General features: G+C 42.3%; 1 protein-coding gene across 8 annotated transcripts in view; it reads right to left on the bottom strand.

Annotated features, from left to right (window-relative positions):
* The window catches only part of LOC106741891 (cAMP-specific 3',5'-cyclic phosphodiesterase), a 496,301-nt gene that overhangs the window by 242,458 nt on the left and 232,077 nt on the right, over window positions 1–21,766 (bottom strand). For 5 of the 8 annotated variants that reach the window (XM_014614294.1, XM_014614295.1, XM_014614296.1 and 2 more), the window contains exon 1: window positions 21,566–21,760. The exons of the other annotated variants lie outside the window; for them this stretch is intronic. The gene's annotated coding sequence lies outside the window, so the exon portion shown is untranslated. Of the gene's footprint in view, window positions 1–21,565; window positions 21,761–21,766 lie in introns of those variants that run through there. 8 annotated transcript variants of the gene reach the window in all.

Below are 21,766 nucleotides of genomic sequence, written 5' to 3'. Positions count from 1 at the left end.
TAAAATAGACCAACTGCAAGTTCTAATAGTATAATTTACTCCTACTTTGACTCGGATGATGTCTTAAATTTCTATTTTCGCTGATTTAGCGTCAAGACAGATCTTTTAAAATAGATTATTTAAAATTGTATATGTAGAATTTAAGTCTCAAAAAAGAGAGAAAAAGAAAAAGAGGAATGTTAACAAGTATTAGTATCGTCAAAGTACATTTTTATTAGTTTTAAAATTGTAATATATTTAAAATTGCAACAATTAAAAATTGTAAATATTTAGAATTGTAATAATTTAAAATTGTATATATACAATTTAAGTTTCAAAAAAGGGAAAGAAAGAAAGAGTGGAATGTTAACAAGTATTAGTATCGTCAAAGTAGGCTTTTATTAGTCTATAGGCCGCACGGAGAAAAATAATTCGCTGGCATAGCAGATTTTATTTGTGTCGTAGCAAAATCTGTCAGTTATTATATGGAGCTAAACAATTTATTAAAGGTACTTGTCATTCGCTGGGTTATTTTGCTAAATCTATAAATTATTTCGCTGTAAGAACAAATTAGTAAATGTAGGAAAATACTATTTTGTTTTAACAGCAAATTAACGTGTCCTAAGGACAACTAATTCACTCGGCAGAATATCATCTATCCTGGCAACAAGTCTGTCCTAATTAGGCATAATTCACTAATTTGGTTAATGTAAGTTTTATTATTCTCTCGCAACTGATATGCAGCAGCAACGATGGTTTCACTAAGAAAGCGAAATTATTTTTCCCCCGTACTGTACAATTTATCCCAACGGACTAAGCTTTGTGCTCGACAAAATTTCTCTCGTCTGAGCGAAACTTCGTTGATTGTGCTGCTTTTTTTCTCGGAGCGTAAGAGCGGTCGTTCAGCAAATGTGAAGCCTGCATTCGATCTCAGCCGAGTCTGCCTCGCTCCGACGTTTTTCACTTTACACGACACTGAAAGTCGACAGGTAACAAACAATCACTCCCGGCCATAGTTCTGATCCTTCCTTTCACACACATATATATATATATATATATATAGTTGTGACAATAACAATCCTACAGTAATAATAATCATTACCGAACGCCTCGATACCGCCCTGGTATTAGGAATCAATAGTTTTTCGTACTTTTGCAATACTGGAGATTAGTTATAATAATATTCCACCGGCATCGAATCTAGTATCGACACCGTATATCGCCGGCAGTTATTTCCTATGTCGAAAAATTGCGAATCGAAGCGGCCGTGGCGACTCGCGAGCTGAAGAGCTGACGAGATAATTTCGCGCACGCGGGAAAAGAGTGGTCAGGTTACGCAAGCGAGCGATCGAAAATTGCCTGGCCTTCGTTCGCGCAGCTGTAGGAATGCCATTAGATGCCTCAGTGTGATATAAAAGGAGTACGGGGCATGCGTGCTGTCGCTGTGTTTTATTGTCTCGTACGCCAGTAACGGGCGTATATTCCGAGAGGGGTGGGAGGGGGGAGGAATGAGGCGATAAAAATTCCGTCCGATAAGATAGCACGCGGCGAAAAACAGGCGATAAGTGAGAACGCGAGTGCATGCCGCATCGGCATCGCGTCCGTCCTTTATTTGTTACTGTAAATGTTATTGTAAACGAGCTCGCGTTCCTGGGATATCAATAATCATTCCCGACGCGGGGAATCGTACAAAGAAGTATGAAATTGACGGGGGCTCGGCTCGATGTAGCCCGTGCGCGGCTGCCGCGAGATGTTTAATTAATGTCGTTTCAATTTCGCCCGAGCGAAAAAGCGTACCGCTCGGTACTTTTCGAAACTGACGCTCGACGGCCCGACTCGATGCGAGATATGTTCAATGAATATTTTCAAGTTTCTCCTCGCGAGGGAGTTTTGTATACCCGGTGCTCTTTGAAATCGACAGAGCTCGACTCGAAAGCCGGCCCTTGCGAGATATTTCATTCCGCGGCGGTTGACTCTTTTCCCCCCGATATATGCGACGCTCGCGGGGGTGTCGCTTTCGCTGTGCTTTTCTGTAATACCAAGTGCAAGTTCACGCACTTTCTACGGAGAAATTTACTTTACTTAATATAATAATAAATTTAATAAAATAATAAATAAATATAAATATAATAATAAATAATATAATAACTTAATATAATAATAAGCTTTGAGGAGCGACGCGATAATAGAAAACGCGTGAAACTGACCCGAGAAAAACGTCTCGAGCGCAGCGGCGCACACGGTGCGCCAGCGCGCCGGCTCGCGTTCCTCCTCCTCGACACTCCTCGCTTCAACGGGCCGATATCGCAAAAGCTCCTGAGAAGCTCAGGTGAGAAGGTAACCCGGTGGTCGGGCGCGGTGAAAATCGCGCGAGCTGGGAGTAATACGAATTTGGTCGCGTAACACGTATTCCAAACGTCGGGCAGGGGAGGGGAGAAACTTGATCCGCGGGAGATTCGACCCTCCGGATTCGCCGACGCTGCTGGAACGAGTCGTCCGATGTAAGTTCGATCTTCTCAGACGGGGTGAACGACAATTTATACGAGCGGCTCTCCCCGTTTCTCGCTCGTATTCCCGGCGCGCGGCTACCGTCCCCGTCTTTCGCTACCGTCGAGCACAAAGAGCGAGCCATAGGCACGTGTCTGATCAAACACCGTGCGGAGCTCGTCGGGTTGACTCTTGCCATTAGAACGGCAGCGGGATCATCCGCCAGCGGGATTAATCACGCCCTGTACAAACACCGGGGGATCCTCGACGACGCGCTCCGTTCGCTCGACGGTTACTATTCAGCGTAAAGGTCCGTTCAGGCCAAGCGAGGCACGAACGAACGTCTGCAAACGCGAGAATAATCAACGCGAACGAACGCATCAGCGAACGTGTCCTCGATCTCGCGTCGGTATATCAAAGAAAAAACCGTGTTTGTATTCATTTTTCCCGATTGTTCGCAGATGCACGGTCTGAACGCTTTGCTCGGTCTGAACGCACCTTGAGACCCGACTCTCTCTTTCTCTCTCTCTCTCTCTCTCTCTCTCTTTCTCTTATGCGCTAATATTGTAAGCAGATTATAAGAAATGGATCAGCTCTTCTCTCTCGATGTATAATCAAGTTATTACGTCTGTGAATGAACGGCCGTTTCGTCGAGCTGCGAGCTGCGAGATAACGGGATTAGCTGCAGCATCGGCGCGCTTAATGAGCCGAACAAGTAAATGGGTTAACTGGGAAAATAATTAGCGAAATCAATTACCGATCCACACGTGACGCGATCCCGCATTCCCGATGCGGCATCCGCGACTTTTCGCCACGATCAATCGGAACTATTCCGAGCGCACGAGTCCTTTGGAAGTCGCCGAGGCGTTTGTGAAACGTTAACCGACAATCGGAAGGCATTCTCGCGACCGGTGTCGCCGCGAATTCCGCACTCACAGGTGATATCTCGGGAGCCCGGATGCGAAACGAACCAAGTCGCGAATTTGCGTCGCCTGGCATCACGATGGAACTCGCACAATTTTAAGAAGATCCTCGAGACGCGCTCATCCCGGAGTCGAGATTTTAGTCCCTATGTTAAATTAAACCTATGTTAAAATTAAACCTTTGAGGGGATGTCACATTTGGCGGCTTCACCCTTAAAATACCGCATCCTTTCCGCAGAATTTACGCCGCATCGGCTGTGGAGAATCACGCAAACGCTTCCACTAATTTTGAGCGTTGCTTAGTGTTGCTACGTGACGATAACGGTGCCTTTATGAAAAGCTATAGGTTTAAGAAAACGTCTTACATCTTCTCGTCCGAAGAGTTTTCTTTTCCAATGTAAACGTATGTATATTAATATAAATAAATATATCATATCAATACCCACCGAGAGTAAGAGTTTTCCACTTCTCACAGTTTTCCTCTCAGTGTAGAATTAAAAGTTCCAGGGAGGAGTTAAGAAGTGTCAGTACTGTCGTAAAGTTGATTTTCATTAGCCCCGAGTCGACGTAAACCGTCCTTAAGGGTCGAACTTTCGTGTTGAAAATTAAAAAAGAAATTAAGTAGCCTTCCTTTTTGCCGGTCCGTCGTGCAGACGTAGGAAATTGCATTCGCTCGCGAAAGAGAATTTCATTTCGCGCGTCATCGTGATGATAAGATACACTCGGAAGCGAAAACACACAGAGCGTACTTAAATAGCGCCTGTCGCGCTTCTTTCCCCGCTCCATTCCTGCCTCTTATCGAAATCTATGTTTGCGCAAAAACGTCCGCGTTCCACTTATCTCTGGATCTCGTCGTGCTCGAGTTTCGATAATAAACGAGCGCAAAGAGCGTGCGTGGAGATTAATCAACCGGCGAGTCGGTAGTCGCGTCCTTCTCTTCGCGAATTTTTTCCCTCCTTTTAATCGTTCATTTCATCGCGCGCGCGCGCGCGTTAATGCATCCGTATTCGGCTAATGGTAATTGATGACGTAATGCTCGGCTAATATGAATCAGCGAGAAGTGATACCGGAATGATAGATGCCCGCCCGCGGTAATCCGGAAGCCGCACTTCACGTTGCACCCCGCGCTAATCGACCGTGATTAAACGATGAACGTCGATTAGCCCGATTTTCGGCTTTTTCACCCCCCACCCCGACTGCGACAATTTTCCCGCTGGTCGGCCTCGTCCGAGGTATTCTCTCGATTCTCTCCTGAAACGCGACGATTATCCACCTGACCTTTCAGCGCACACACGGGGATAAAGATATTTTTCTTAGCGGCTCCCTGTATAAATAAATTCGCACTTTCGCGTGGAAAATGGAGCGTGGCTGCGGCGTTTGACGATTCGCACGAAATACAATTCTACGTAACTATAATTTATATTTCATACCGCAGCGTGCGTGCTTTTCCTCTCTCTCTCTCTCTCTCTCTCGATAGGGGAAAGAAACTCGTTCAACTCGACGCAACGTTAGGGTCGTCTGCCGATGAAATTCCGGTCGAGAAATAGCAAGGAGTGTCTTCGGCGCTCGAAATGCGTTGCGCGCGATGCAACGTGCGACGCGGAGGATTCGCAAAGGGATGGATCGACGAGGCAATTTGCGGAACGTCGGCCGGACCGATTTCCGATAATGGCTGGTCGGCAGTAGCTTCGCATCGCCGGGACGGATCCGGCGGGAACGTTTTTAATAAAATCCTCGGTACGCACGGATTTATCGGAGCTCCGGTGTGATTGGCGAGAGAGAGAGAGAGAGAGAGAGCCCGGCCGGTCGTAAAAGCAAGCGTAAGCTCCCTGTTTCCAGAATCTCGTTATCTCCGTCGTTGTTACGCGTAACCGATCCCACGACGCGATAGTCCACCGAATGTGTAACGTCTCGCGATTAAATTACGAGGACACACCTCGTGTTATATCTCCCCGATGGCGTCCCTCCGGCGAGCTCCTCTCCTGATCCAAACGCCGCGTTCATTATCACGGTCGAGCCGACGCAAAGGCGGCGACGACGACGGGTATTTATAGAAGTGCAATTCCCCGGGCACGGTTCGGCAAGTTTTCTAATAAAACCGGCGGTCTATGCCGCGCGGCGCCGTATAATTAGCTGTCGGATCGAATATAGTGGCGCGGGATCTCTCGGTATCGCCGGCGGGGAAATTTTCTAATAACGCGCGGAGCGCACACCGCCACGCGGATTAGATTCATGTCGTGCTGCAGGAGACAACGGTTAGCCAGGTACACGGAGAAAGCTTCGTTTAGTCGGGCCAGCGGAATTCCTGATCGGGGAAGCAAACCCTTTCGTTCGGACAGCCGAATCTCGACTCTTAGGACCGAAACATTCGTTCGCCCAAGCAAGAATTCAGTTGATTTAATTAAATGGGTTTCTCGCTGCAGACGTAGACGACCTGAGTCAAAATCTAATGGCTAGCTGGCTCGGATTAAATTTTCCTTAGCTTCTTAATAGTTCGTTACTGGCTGGATTATTCAGTAAAGTGCACTCTCTCAAAGACAATCAGCGTGTTATCACTGGGAACAGTGAATAGTCATTGGTGATCATACACAGAGAGAAGGTTTCTTCAGGTTTAGTATTTCTATTTATTTGACGGAAATTGGTTTCGTAGAACGCGATATACGAAATACGATGTTGTTTGAGTAAAAATTTTATTGCCTCATTAGAGAAGACTCGATTAACGAAAAGAACGATATATTGTTTGAAAGAATATCTTTTAATCAAGTAAAATATTATTTGGTTATAATAAATAGGTAAAATGAAACAAATCCTTCATAAGGAAATTATCTTTAGTATCAAACAAATTTTTTATTTTACACGAAGATACATATTCGTTGAAAAGTCTAGCGAACGTACTTGTTAATCGAAACATTGGTTTCTTTGGAGCGCGTCGATGAAATTTGTATGGATGCAATAAAATTGATTAAATTTGAAGAAATCTTTTTCTCAGCGTAGTTATAACTGAAAGAAAGATTCGGCAATAACTACTAAAATTTGATGAATATTTGCCGGGCAAATATTTGATTATTGTAACCAAATAATTTAATTCCGTACTAAATATATTCAATATGTAATATAAGGAATTACAGTACTGTATATATCGTATATGGAACCAACTAACTTATTTGATTGCAGTAATCGAATGTTTGCCCGGTAAATATTCACAAAATTTTAATATTTATTATCAAATCCTTTTTTCCGTGTAATTCACTACCGAATAATAAACGAAAATCATACGATTTTATTTTGAAAATCAGCGTTCGATTGTTTTAACGCAAAGAGCATATCGCCTTTATGTCAACGTCAGAAATTCTCCCTCGGAATCAATGATTCGTCGCTTGATTGAACGTTTCCTGCAACAGGGCTCCGTAGTTGACTTGCCACTATCGAGGAAACCACGTCCAGTCAGGACAGAGGAGAATATTGGACGTGTATGGCTGTCATGGAACATGCCGTAGAAAGGGCCCGTCTATGTGACGCCGAAAATGGAAGGCATTTGTGTGTGATGTGATTTCCCATGACGATATAAAAGAATATGATTAATATAAAATAATCTCCAAGCTTTACATTCTGTTATGCCAAAAAGAAAACATAAGAATAATTAATAAATAAAAAATGTATTAAAAGCTCAACTTCGTAACTGTTCGGCCACCCTGCGTATAACAGGCTAACCTGTAAAGATTTGGCAATATTGTACGCGCTATATTTCTTTATGTGCTCACTTCGGTTAGGTATTTTTTTAAAAATCGAATTAAATAACCTTAAAAGTCTATAATTAATATGTAATTAATAAAAATGAGAAAAACAAAGAAAAACGTAGAAAACTCGAGCGTCACGATCATTTCTCCGATACATCCGTGTGCATCTATCGGGATACACGTGATATATTTACAAACATATGCCTAACACGGGCAATCAGCCAAAAGTATCATTCGTCAGCGCAGTAAAGTGCACGAAACGATTATTTCTTTATGAGTTTTCAAACATTATGTAAATTTGACTGATATTCTCTTTTTACAATGTCAACATTTATCATAAATCATGTTTATAAATATTTAACATACCATTGTCGAGCTTCTTCGTGTTGTATTAACCACTATCTTTCTAATAGTATTGTCACCCATTATCTTTCTAATAGTACTGTCAACCATTGTCTTTCTAATAGTATTGATTAACTATTTTAAAAATGCAAAAGTAAGCGTTGCATTAATGCCTTCCAATTAGTTATGATGTTTTATTCCGTTACTGTAATTTCTTTTGTTTAACCATCAGCTGACTTATTTATTTAGCTATTACCTAACTACCAGAAAAGGTGCAGGTTGGAATTAGAAGCGGATTGTTAAAATGTTATATTTAGATACTTATTGTTAAAAAACAATGCGAGGTGGGTCGCAAAATGTTTCTTTTGGAACATAAATACTAGTCTTCAATTTTCATTAAAATCGGAAAAATATTACAATTAATAAAAAGAAAAATTCGTTTTGAGACCAATCGAGTAAATTTTTGAACGTCTCCCAAAATATTCTTTTCTTCTATAAAGCAAAATATTCTCTTAATATTCTCCATCGTGATTGGATAAACTTATATGACGTATAATTAATTAGAATGAAATTTTCTACAGTTATAAGATATATTATTTTGCGCAATAAAAATAATGTTCATTGATAAAATTATTAAAATCAGAAAAATGAATGGATGGAGCAGGTTGAGTAATTAAGTTAATTCAGTGCGAAGCGCTGTACGAGTGCAGCTGGTTTTCGCGCATGTCAACCGGTTATCGGAAATGTGCTTTGTAACTTATTGTCTATTGCATATTGGTAGAGAGAAGCTAAAACCAATAAGTATCTTTCTAGTTATTTGTATTGCTTTAAAATATTTGCACCAAACATACACAGTCGATTTATTAATATAATATAATGAATAACGGAACTACTGCCAGTCTCATTGAAGAGTGCACGGGTGAGATTATTTATATTAGACAAAGCCTTGGAAGTTACATTTTTACAAGCACAAAATAATTTAATTAAAAAATAAAATTCACTATATTCTGGCCATCGATAATATAATTTACCACCTCGTGGCACACACGAGGTACAATTTCCCCTTTTCGGGCGCGGAAAAAGAGAGAGAGAAAGAGAGATAGATAAACATAAATCGCACGAAGAGAGGACGGAGGGTGAATTAAGAGGGAGCAGCTATGCGAAAGCAACAATGAGATTGGATTAGGTGTGGCGGTCGGAAGGAGCGGTTGTCGACCGGAGAGACGCATCGCCGAAGTAGCGTATCCGTACGTTGGTCACGCGCTCTGCCTCGATGTTCATCGGTTCGACCGGCGGTTTCGGGTGTACAGCCACCCACGAAGCGAATTAAGGCGTTAACGAGCAATTTCCCAAATACTACGTAGCAAATGCGCTAATAATTCGGCGCGCGTCGCGTGCACGCGGCCTGTTTACCCTCGATCTATCGGAAAGCACGACAATAATATACGCCGAGCGCGACGGCTGCGCTACGTTCAAATTCATTATTACGATTTAAATTACATTCGGGTTATTCGCAAGAACAAAGGCCACAAACCCGCTACAAAACCGTTTCAATTAGTAACCGCGATATCAAACGGAGGAATTTAACGAGGCGGTTTCACATGGCGCCGTTATTATCTCGCCCCGGTTGAAGGGAAAATAAATCTCCGATCGGAGGCGGAAAAAATTATTATTTCGGCAGCGACGTTAATTCACGGTGTGATTATTAGTCATTTTAATTATGGGCCGCGGTTGAAATTCACGCCGGTCGGTGCTCGTTATAATTGAAATCGTCCGTAATTTGTTTAACCGGCAAACTTGCCGGAGTGCGGCGTACGTTTCGGAATATGTTCTCGAAATTCCGCGGAGAGCCGAGCGACGAGGGCCACGCGGCTGGCCTTTCCCGATAAAAGTCAAGTACGTCAAGTACGTCAAGTACGAGGAATTAACAATGCAATTTGCTCGCGTTCTCGCCGGGCTTTGCACACTCAGTACGTCGAAGAAGAAGTTTGAGAGCCCCGGTCTTAATCAGTCCTGGTAATGCGGCGTGGGAGTAGCCGAACTCCGAGCATGAATCCGCGTTAAAACCGGCAGAATATGCTAAGGCGCGTCCCCGAAGGGATTAAAATTGATCTCGTCGGGGCGCGAAAGAAGCGCCGTAACGTTTAAAGAAGCCGGTAACATTGCAAACTCTTCGGAGAAATTAAAAGCGAACCGCGCGCACGACGGCAGGTTTCGTCAGAGCGCGTCCACCTTCGCATCGCCGACGTTGGAAATAGCTTTCGGCGAAGACCTCGCGGAGATACACGATCCTGAATGATGTGAAACGAGGAGGCATTGTAATACGCGAAACTTCACGAAGCACGCGACGGACTTGATGAACTTCATTACAATTAATTATCCGGTATTATACCGACGTTTCTCGGCCGCGACTTCGGGAAAGAAAGAAACGCGACGATGTAACAATGCGATGCGACACGATTCCTAATAACGTTTCATCCGTCCGGTGACCCAATTGAAAAACGTCGGGAGAATAAATGGCTGTTGTGCTGTGCGTCCTAAGCGTCGTCTATCGTTTTTCTCAGCGTTTCATAAATCACTTCAACTGATATCTCAGTTGATTCGGATTTATATCCACGACAATACTTTCTACTGTTCGTAGTTATGATGTACCGGACGGATAGTCGTTGCGATCACTTAACTCGGGAATAGTCACCTGGGGTCATTTCAGACCCCAGCAGTCGGAAAATTTTAGTGCTTTTTTTCGATAGGGTAGCTTATTTAAAAGTTTGTGGGGAATAATTATTAAAAAAGGTTGGATGTTATTAGATGACGTTCATTTTATAGGAATATAAAATAAAGCTAAATCGCCGTCATATCAAATCAGTAATATTGATTCAAGATTGTAAAAACTGATTTATAGCTCACGTCGCAGTGGGTCTTTTTTACTGATCGGAAATTCATGCTTAGTTTTTATTTGGACATTTCGAGACTTAATCTGTGCGACAAGAACTGACTGTGACCCGTCTTACTCATAGTATCCTTATTCATAGTAGCCTGCAAAAACTCGAAGTACAGAGTGACCCCAAGCGACCGTTCACGTTATAAAATTAGTCAAGCATGGTAAGAGTTTATATTATGAACGCGAGATAATAATAAGCTAGAATGAATATACTCACACCTAGTAACTTACTAAACATCAAGTAACATTCACATTACGTTATCATTTCTTGTCTATGTTATCATTTCTCATTCATACGTACGTTATATTGTATTTAGATTATTGAGTGAGAAATTATACATTACACAAATATAATGTAGTTTCTATTTGGTGCTTATTACGTATGAATACATATAAAATCTCATTCTAATTTATTATTATCCTGAATTTACACTGGGTAACATTTTATTACTTAATTTTTAACATAAAAAATATCTGCATTCTTACAATTTATAATGTTTTGGTTTAAAAATATATGTTATGTTGTTCATTTATATAATATAATAAAGAAATATAAAAGTAAAACATTTTCTACAATCCTGAATCAATATTAGTAACTCCAGTTTAGCCTTGTTTTACATTTTTGCAAAATGAATATTATATATTTCCAACCTTTTTTAATGATTATTCTTTATAAACCTTTAAATATGCTATCCCATCGAAAATAGGCAATAAAACAATCTTTTTTAAATTGATATCGTCATTCATTAGACTGTCATAAATAAGACACTTGATGCGTTTCTCCCGTTTCTTAAATATTTTTTTCGTCTCTCCTCATTTTTTTTCAAAAAAGTAGCGAGTAAATATGTACCTACAACGTCCCCAAATAATAACAAAGCATAGAGCAATCGATAATATATTATATTTTCTTAATAATAGCTACTTTTAATTGAGGTCTAAAATGTTGGTCGTTTATGTAAAAAAACAAAAGTGACTATTATCGGATTAAACGAATCGTTACGAGTAACAAAGATCGTTAGCTACGCAGAGGAAACCTCGATTCCTTCTCCACTATCGACTCGTTATTTCCACTGTCCCTTTTTCTCTTTCGCTTTCTATTCGTCGCTTTTGCAAAACTCGTGAAGTCGCGGATACAATTCCCGCTGATTTCGCTACAACCTTCGCATCTCTCGGAACAGCCGCGGGTCACGTCGGCTGCATCGTTAAACCGAATAATACCTTTTTTTATATCTCATGTAAAAGGGCAAACCGGAGCTGGAAGCCACACGGGTTAGTTGTCGTGACAGCTTACATACTCACGGCTCACTTAAAAAGTAAAGGAATATATTCTTCTCTATAATATAGATTGCCGGTATCGTGTTAGTCGGGTGTACAAAATGGCTCCCGGTTTACGCATTGCACGAGATATTTACGAACACTTTTCATCAATTGTCCCGTTGATTTTGAAATTACCGGTCGCAATTTCTCAATAGTCGTAAGAAATGTCACAATTTTAGCTCATTTTTCCTATGTTTACTTAACTGTTATTGCAACATTGTTTACAAATATAATTTATTTTTTGGAATTTTATTTGCTGGAACAGAAACTATGTATCTCTTGTTTCTTTCATATATGAAAAATATATGACAACCAATCCTGGGTATGGGGTTGTTCTATTTAAACGATTTTGCTTAGAGCTAAATAACTTTTTCGTATATAAATATATACGGGAAAAAGTTATTATATATAAATATATACGCGAGAAAGTTGTTATATATAAATATATCGCCTGTATATATACAAGGTTAATATTTTTTCTCCTAAAAGCTAAAGGGAGTAGTTATATTAAAACGTACATGACATTGTGAAATAATGTATATCTTTTTCTTTTTACTGGTAATGTAAAAAAAATGTAAAAAGCATGACAAGGGAGCCCCGGTTTCTCGTATGCAGCGACGAGCTTCATCGAACGACATGACGAAAAACGTGATGTGAAATACGCTCTCGCAGAAACAAAAAATGCGTTTTCTAACACGGCCGATATTTCCGCCAGGCCGGAAGGTCCGGCGGGGCAATCAAATTAAGCGATCGAGCAATTATTGTCTCCGGCGAACGTGATTATCGGCGTTGCGCTCGTCTCTCGTCATTCGTTTCAAAAAGAGTCATTACACGTCGGAAATGGCTCGTCATTGTTTGCTCACGGCTTTAGAACCGTATTTTTGTATATTTTTGTAGATTCCGACGGGGAAAAACACGCGGGGAATGAATGCACCTTTCTAGAATAATCGGCGCGATTAATCAATCGGTATTAAATAGAAGATATCGCGCGACCGTATGACCGCATAAAAATTCTTTCCCTTCGAGTGAACACTTCACAAAAACACGAGATCGGATATTCCTTCTGAACGTATTCCGCATACGTTCACGTCTGTCATCGCTCAATGCCACGTGGGAAGCGATCGAACCACAAAGCTCAGCAAGTCGACAGTTAAATTCCCGAACCGCGAAACTAAAAGAGAACAAGAAAACGTTCATGTTTTGTATCTCAAAGAAATGATTTGCAGGGCTCCTTTTAAATCAAATCAAAAACATAAAAAAAAGGAGAAAGAGAAATAATAAGAGCCAACGGTAAGTCTCTAATTTGCATATACTTATGCTGTGCACGCGGATACAAATTATTTTAATATCGTATCTTCGGAGGACACTTTGCAAGACACGGCCGAAATGTTCCGATATGATTCACACCCGAAGTAATTCACACCCGCGAGTGTATTATAAATAAATGCAAATCAGACCTGCTATCGGCTCTTATCGTTTCTTTTTCTTACACTGAAAAAAAAAGTGCTCACAAATAATATTCACTCGATTCAAGAATCCCAAAATGGTTACTCCAATATATTCCTTGGCAAATATTTGCGAGAAGTAGGAATACAATTGACTATACGCAATATACATTTCCTTCGAAATAAGTAGACATTTACTTGTATCTTAAAACAATTGCGACAAATATTAAATTTATAATATTGAGAATACCAGAATTCACTTTTAGAAAATATTCATTTACGGATAAAAATGTCGGTTTCGGACCGCTAGGTGTTCATCGGCGGAAAAGAAGTATTATATAATTCTAATTAAATACCATCTTGAATTTAGGACAATTTATTTACGTTCAATAACATTTACAAACTAAGATATTACTGCGTTCAGGTGAATATTTGCTAAACAAGCCATCATACAAATACCCGTGAATTTATAAAAATTTTACCTGACTTGAGAGACTGAAAAATTAAATTACGTTTACTCGACTCCAACAATTTTCTTTTCCGCCGTATTGTTTTCATTTCGTCCTCATAAAATATTAAATTCTTTCATTTGGTTTCGTTACGTGTCTCCACGCGAATTATATCGGGTCTATGCATAATTCCATAGCGAAATTCCGTCGGACGTCGTGCGCAGTTGTTTTCCTATGTATCAAACATTTGAAGTGTCGTACATTAAGTGAAACCGAAATTCAGCTTGCGATTCGCCGCTCGAACGCCACGAAAACGCACCATTTTTCAAGCGGATGATCACTGCCGATGAAAAGTGGATTGTCTGCAATAACGTCAATCAGAAAAGATCATGATCGAAGCGTACGAAAGAGGGATGAAGATTCGCAGAGAGAAGTCCGCGGAAAGTCATCGGAACAGAATGGAGCATATTTAGATGAGTAAAAATGGCTTTTCTTGCGGGATATTTTGCGTTCGAAATTTACTCGATTTTGCGCTACGGAATTATGCAGAGAACGAATAACATTCCAGACGTATCACATATTCACAATTCACTTCGGAGGCCCGAACTTCGACACTCACGCGCGCGAGCGTGCGCGCGTTCCCCCTTTTTTCCGCGCAGCTGCGGCTTTTCTCAGCGTCGTCGGCCTACTTTCCGTTCGAGCGTATCCGTCGATGCGTCGATCGGCGACCGGAGCAGCCCCGGCTGCCCGGGTGTCAATGTCGGCGCGATACCGTCGGGCTTGACAACCCCGAAACAAAGTTGGTTTTGGCACGTGTTTCCGGGCGCGCTCTTGGCGTAACGCGTTTTTCGGGTAAAATTAAATTCACCGCGCGACCCGAGGGCGGAAAAGCCCGACGTTCGTTGTCGCTGCTCGTCGACATCCCCGCCACCGGCCGGTGGACTCTCGCGTGACACGTGGGAATGAGAATGCGAGATAGGGTGGAAATAGAGCGGCGAAAATAGAATGATTAACAAAGTCGAGGCGAGATTCGACGGCGAGCGAGCGAGCAACCGTTCGAAGAATTCGGCGGAGCACTTCGAATTGCGCCGTCTGGCGCGAGTCGGACGCGGAATTCTGTTCGCAATTTTACGCGCGCATTTTTTGCAAGAATAATTACGAATGTGTGTGTGTGTGTGTGTGTGTGTGCATACGCACGCACGGTGAAATTGCGACTGCAAGTGTCTCCTTACCGTTGGAATGCCGGTCGCAATTCGCACCGGTTCCGAGTTCGAGAGGCTCGACTCGATTTTCGAAACTATAATCTCCGAGTTTATTGCATTCTGGACGAGCTACGATGAGGGAGTAATATTCGGTGCTTGCAACTGCAATTATTATGACAGCGAAGGAATTACAGTCGCTAAATCGAGAATTGATTTTTCTACCAGTGTCACCGCACGGTGAAAGGTTTCGTGTTAAAAACGACCCGCTGAAATTTGGTTCCGCTTCAACGAGTATGAATATGTTGGAAAGTTAACATGTTAACAAGGTGAATATGCTGATTTAATTTATATTTGCGCACCTTTAATTAGTAATAAATTCCCCATGTTAATTAATAATAAATTCCCCACACACAGAAATCTCAGTGGATCGTTTCTCAAGTTTTCTTACTCAAATAGTAAGTCAGTGATAACAACGGACACGTGCGTATCGCTGCTGCTTCTTTTCGCGGTTGAAATCGTAAGAAAGATATAGCTGAGGCCGAAGGTAACTAAAAGAATTTTTCTCAGCGTTATTGATTGACCGAACAACCACTTGCCTATGCAGTGAAAAAGTTTGGTGTCAAAAACGGTCCGCTGAAATTTCGTGTTACTTTAACACGGGGAATGTGTTAAAAAGCACACAAATGTAACGTTAAATCGACGCACTTACATTGTCAACATTATTACTTTTTAACGTAACGTATTCACCTTGCTGAAGTAACACAAAGTTTCAGTACACCGTTTTTAACACAAAATTTTTTACCGCAACGACAGTGGCCGCTCGGTCGATCGACACACCGAGAGAAATTCTAGTTAGTTTCGGCATCAATTATACTTTTCTTACGCTTTTAATCAGAAGTGTAATAGTAGCATTATGCATATATGATTGTTACCACTGATATTATAAATTAAACGGTAAAAAAAGTGTATGATTCTTCGTTAATTTTATTATTATCATTATTTCTTCCACCGATCCTGCGACCGTTCGGCTTATACTGAGAAACTCATTTAGTTGATTCCAACGAAACGCTGTTTTGGATATTGGCAAACGAATCCCGTGATAGCGAGAGCCAAAATTTTGTTCTCTGAAACAAAAATGAAACAGGTTCGAAAGAATCAAAAGAAAGACAAAACTTTCGTACAGAGAATCAAATTCTCTCTGGCTCTCACGATCGAAACATATGTTTGCTCATATTTAAACAATTCTTTCGAGTCAACCAAACGGGTTTCCCCGGTACGGTTTGGGGAAAGTTATCTCCTTTTTCGAAATTTTTTATTGCCACTAATTGCTGCGTCTTCGTTAGATGAGGGGAGTCTCCAACAGACCGAAACGTCCTTCTCGCAAATTACAATTAATAAAATCATCACGATGAAATCACAGCGCAATAGCGTTTTCTCGTCTCTCGCAAACCAGATAGCGACGTTCCCTTTGCTACTTTTGTTGTTACTATTATTATTATCAATAACAATCGCGTGAAAATTCTTTTACTAATTATATAAATCGCACTAGCGCAGACTGATTCTGTCTCGTTGGCGCAATTTTCCGCAATTATCTCTCTCGTCGCGGAAGAGCAATCTGCTTGCGCGTAACGCAATAAAAGGGAATAATATCGTGTGTGTGATACGCAACGGTTCGCGAGATTATTTCAACCATTTTATTTCATTCGCACGTATAGCAACGCATTGACCGCGCTTTCTGCGTGAATCGCGCAATGCGATCGCCGATAATTCGCGTTTTGCGGATGAGCTGGAAATAATTCAGCAGATTTCTTTCCCCTCTGATAGGTCGCGCACGTGTCGACTGTATTTAATAGAGGACTCGAGAAAGGAAGGAAGAAAGATAGAGAAAGAGAGATCGGATCGAGTCAAAAGTGATACTTTCGCATCCTCACGCGCGTCACGACGCGATTTCGCCGTCGGTGGTTACGTCGCCGCTATTTTCGTCCCGTCGGATTTCGATTTTGCAAGAGACCGGCTGCGCTTCGGAAACGCACGTTGCGGGGAAAATAATTCGAAGCAAGGCGTGGACGTTCGTCGCCCTCGAACCGGAACAAACTTGACGGGGCGAAACGCCTCCCCTCCCTCCCCGTTTATTTATTACGCCGGGGATCGCGCGCTCGATAATGGAATTCAATTAAGAATTTAATTGATCGGCCGGCCGAACGGACGAAAATCATTTCCGCGGGGCGCGGCGTTATCACGCTGTCGTCCGCCTCAATTCCGCGATCCGAAGGGGAAAATGCGGCAGGAAACGTCGTCGCTGTCGTGTCTCCCCGTCGCGCCGGATTTCAGATCGAATAAACGATCCCGGCGTTGAAGCGCGCAAAAACAAGAAAATACGCCAACCTTCTTCGCGAGAGCGACTTAACGAGCGCCAAGGCAGGAAAAGCCAATTCGCTAACAGCGCGTCGTTTTATTTACACAAATGGCAGGTACAGCTTTCTTTTCACTCGCCGGCGGAACGAAGGCTCCTTCGCGAAGCGAGTCCCATATCTCATTAACGCGCCCAAGTTTACCGGAGCGCGTTTCGTCCCCCCTTCGTGTCTTCAACGAGACACGTTCTCGCTGTCAGTTCTTCGGTAACGAGACAAAGGTAAACGTAAAACCCTACTACTTCCGTCGGTCTCGCACGCGCGCCATTGTTGACACGAACGCGAACGCGAGGCGGAAAATAATCGCTCGCGATAACGCCCGGTGAAACGCAACATTTCATCCCGCCGGGATAATTAAAGCGTCGCGTGAAAGTCGCGCCGCCGATACGTCGCTGATGCGATGCTGTAATAGTCGCATTCTCATTTTTCGTTTCCTTTTGGATTTACGCGTCCTATGCGCGCGAGAAGCCGACGGTCACGAAAACGCGAGTCCCGAGGTTAGCTCGACCCGCGCGATATTCGAAATGTCGCGAATCTTGTTTCGCGATCGCCACACGGAAGAAGAGGAATAGCCGGGATATTAAAGCGCTGAAATGGAGGAAACGTGTTTCCCCGTTCTTTAGCCTTTTGAATCAAACATTTTAATTTTATTTAATTAATTATAAATGTATTCCGAAATGTAGCTTAATAACTTGTAGTAAATATTTACTTGAACGCAGTAACGGCTTGATTTGTAAATAATAGATTAATGAATGTGAGTGTAAAACGGTTGAAAATTTAAAAAAGAATTTACGCGAATTATGTAATATACCTTCTTTACCATTGAAGAAATCGAATGGTTGAAATTTAGATCTTCGGTCCGGAAAATATTTTCCAAAAATAATTTCTGACGTTCTCAGTATTGAGATTAATGGAGGAGAAGGTGGATATTATCCCCCCCCCCCTCTGCCGCCGTTTCTTTTATATTTTTTACAATAATTTTGTACAATAATTTTGTTAATAATATTTTTAATTGAAAACTTGGCGATTACAACCGTCAAAGTCTTGTTCAGTTTGTTCTAAACTCAAAGTTATGAAATATTGATTACTTAGGACGTTATTTATGAAAAAAATGTGGCGTCATTGCTTAATAGGTCGAAGATGAACAACAGTGCTAATGTGGCCTACCACTAACGAAAATTAAGAAAATTAGTTTCGTTTGAAAAGCACAGTATTTTATTGCAAATTTACATTTGTATTCAAAAGAAATTCTTAGGAAGAACAGCAATAAATATAACCGTGAGTTTTTAATGTAGTTACTGACTTACTCTTGTTGGAAGGCAGATGCAAATTGTCAGAAAGGCAGTTTCTGCAAAACGAAGACTTTAAAATTTAATTTAAATTATCGACTTATGGAATAACTACTTCGATGTGACAACCTCGAAAAAGGCGTCGTATTAAATCTATTTTAGTAGAGAGCTACATTAGCAAACCAAATATCATGCTATTGTATAATTTTTCGAAAAAATTTTCGAAATATGTACAGCGTAATGAAATGTTAAATAACAAAAAACACTCAAGTGTACATATATTTGGATGATACCCAAGTTCAAAAAGAATGAGATAGTATATACACGGAGAAAAGCGTTTCTTTAGATTTAGTGTTTCTATTTATTTGACTAAAATTTCTCCCATAGAAACAACATATACGAAATATTATTTGAATAAAAATGTTGTTGTCTCATTCAAGAAAACTCGATTATTTGACGAAAAGAACGCTATCATAGGAAATAATATTTTTTAAACCGAATGAAATATTACTTGGCTACAGTACGATAAATAAAAATGTAAAATGAAACAAATCATCTCTTTGCAAGAAAATTATCTTTCGTTTCAAACAAATCTTTTATCTAAGACGAAGGTGCATATTCGTCGAAAAGTCTAACAATCGTCCTTATTAATCGAAACATTAGTTCCTTCGGGGCGTACCAATGATGGAATTTATTTGGATGCAATTAAATTGATTAAATTGGACGAAATCTTCTCAGTGTAATCACTAAATTTCGTCAGCTAATGGCGGAGACATTAAGAAAAGCCGTTACACCTACAGCAGCCTTAACGCCACCTTCTCTCCTACTTGACGCAATTGTATTAACTCGTAAAAGTCAATATCTATTTACTCTTAGGAAGTATCCTATTATAGTCGTTTACACCTCTACTTCAAGCGGATATTTGCCAGGCAGTATACTGAGATAATCATTCGACTCAAGTGAATACCGCTTGAACGACAGCACATTTTCTCCTCAACGCGGCTCTCCCGCCGCGCGGGAGGACGATTCCGTTTGCTAATTAACGACGTCGTTTCGCGTGCTTCTTCACTGCGCCGCCGAATGCTCGTTCGAGCTCGCAGAAGGAGACGCCGAGAATATGGAACGACGCAGCGCCGGACGCTTCTGTCCCTCCCGAGCGGAATGCGCGAGGAGGGAGGAGGATTATCGCCTTCGAGTCCCGCCGGGGTTAATTTCGCGCGCAACTGCGCCCTGCGAGGTGTGCGCGAATTTCAACGCGCGGCACCGGAAATACGAGATAGGCGGATTTCGCCGGAAATCGTTCGCCGTTACTTCCGATCTCGCTTAACGAGATCAACCGGAGAGGGGGGGGGGGGAGATTTTCTCGCCTCTCGCCGCACCAAGGATACAGAGCAGTCGTTAGGGAAACTTCGTTGCTTTAAAGTTGGCGCAACTCTTAAAACACGGTTTAAAATTGCTGATTTACCAGATTGTGGAAAGTTTGAAAGAGAATAGAAAGAGAGAGAGAGAGAGAAAGAGAGGGGGAGAGAGGGAGATACGCACGGGGGGGAAAGAGGAAACACACAGTCTCGTACGAGCCGCGTTTCTCTTTGGACGTTGCGATTAAAAGTGGCCCCAAGTGCTCCACAAGATGGAAAGAAAACTATGTGTGACGACATTTGTGTTAATTGGTACGCCGCTCGAGGTAATTGAGAGGGCGGGAGGGGGGATTGCGTGGAACGGATCGCTCCGTGGAGTGTTTCCGTCTAGGTTGAATCAAATGTCAGAGTACAAACAAGTTGAAATGTAAATACCGCACCGAGAAATTCAAATTGGAAATATCAGGGAGGCACATATTAGGTCTGCCCGGAAAGTTCTGTTCGTTTCTTAATTGAAAGAAAAATCATACGTTTTTCAATACACTCATTAATATTTACCGGACAATATTGTAATTTCCACCGTTACTAACAACCTTTTCCCAGCGTGATGGTAATCTGTGGATTCCATTTCTGTAGAGTGACTCATCCTTGGGGGCGAAAAACTGTCCTTATCGGAGAGAACTATCTGGTAGACCTAATATATACACACGCACACACACGGATACTTGAAATATTTACACTCGGTGTCGTAATNCTAAAAAAACCCCCCCCCCCCCGATTACCCCGAGCAGTGTTTCAGGTCTTGTACGGGCAACCTGCTTCCTTCCACGGTGGAGACACACGTTGCTTCTCGCACTTTGATGTAAAAACATCGTACTAATTAAGTCTATTTCCGCGAGACTGCAAAGAAATGAGGCTCATTTCGCTCACTCGCCTCAGAAATAAAACTTACTTCTGAGAGACAACCTTACATCCCTCAAAGAAATGTATTATCTTTTTTCTTAATAAAGAGAGAGAGTTTAAAATTCATCCCGAGGAGAGGGCTTGAGATTGATTAGCAAAAGGTGGATCCGTGCGGCCGAAAGACACGCAGGTTGCCCGTGACAGAGCATGCATATTTTCGCGTCGCGCGCTCGCATCGCCCGGACGACTTCGTTATCGGATTACCCCGGGGAATAAACCACGCGACATAAAGCGAGGCACCACCTCGCGTACGCGATTAAATCGGAATTCGAGGCTCCCGCCGCGCGTAATTACGCTCGACGCGAGAAGGGAAGGCTATTTGCGAATCGCCGATCCGCGCTCTCCTTTTCAAAGTGCGAGGACGGCGTGTCGCAATCCGATAATCCGCTCGAGAACTCCTTTGATAAAAAAAACAAAAAAAGAGGCAAACCGGAACTTCGAGCTGCGCGGCGAAACTTCGCGGAGGAGGGGGTGGAAGAAAGAAAAGAGGGGGGAAATATTACACCCCTAATGAAGTCTCGCCCCGCGTGCGTTTCCCTATGCCCGGCTGATTATCGGCCAGCTGGCCTGGATGAGTTCGAGACGAGAGTCTGGACGGAAATCCTGTAACTCGGCGATTAAAGGAGCGGCCCGTCGACGGAAAGGACGCGCGATGCGAGCGCGCGCGCGATCTCCGTAGGCTCCTCATCTTCCGTGCTGAGCGGAAGTGAAAGTAAGCTCACCGGGGAAGCTCGAGGGACCTCTCTGCTCAGTAACTGAGGCTCTCCCTCGTCGCACTCGCGCGTACCACTCACTGAAAGCACTGGAGAGACACCCGACTCACTACCGGAGGAATCGCAAGTCGGAAGAAGAAGAAGAGGAGGACCGACAGTTGCTCGTCGACGAGATCCTCGACTTCCGGCGATCGAGAGGGTGGGGGGGCG

This window comes from Dinoponera quadriceps, unplaced genomic scaffold, assembly GCF_001313825.1.
Source record: "Dinoponera quadriceps isolate SergipeBrazil2010 unplaced genomic scaffold, ASM131382v1 scaffold458, whole genome shotgun sequence".
NCBI classification, from domain to species: Eukaryota; Metazoa; Arthropoda; class Insecta; order Hymenoptera; family Formicidae; genus Dinoponera; species Dinoponera quadriceps.
Note: the sequence above shows the minus strand (reverse complement) of the source record. Positions and strands in the feature narration are given on the sequence as shown.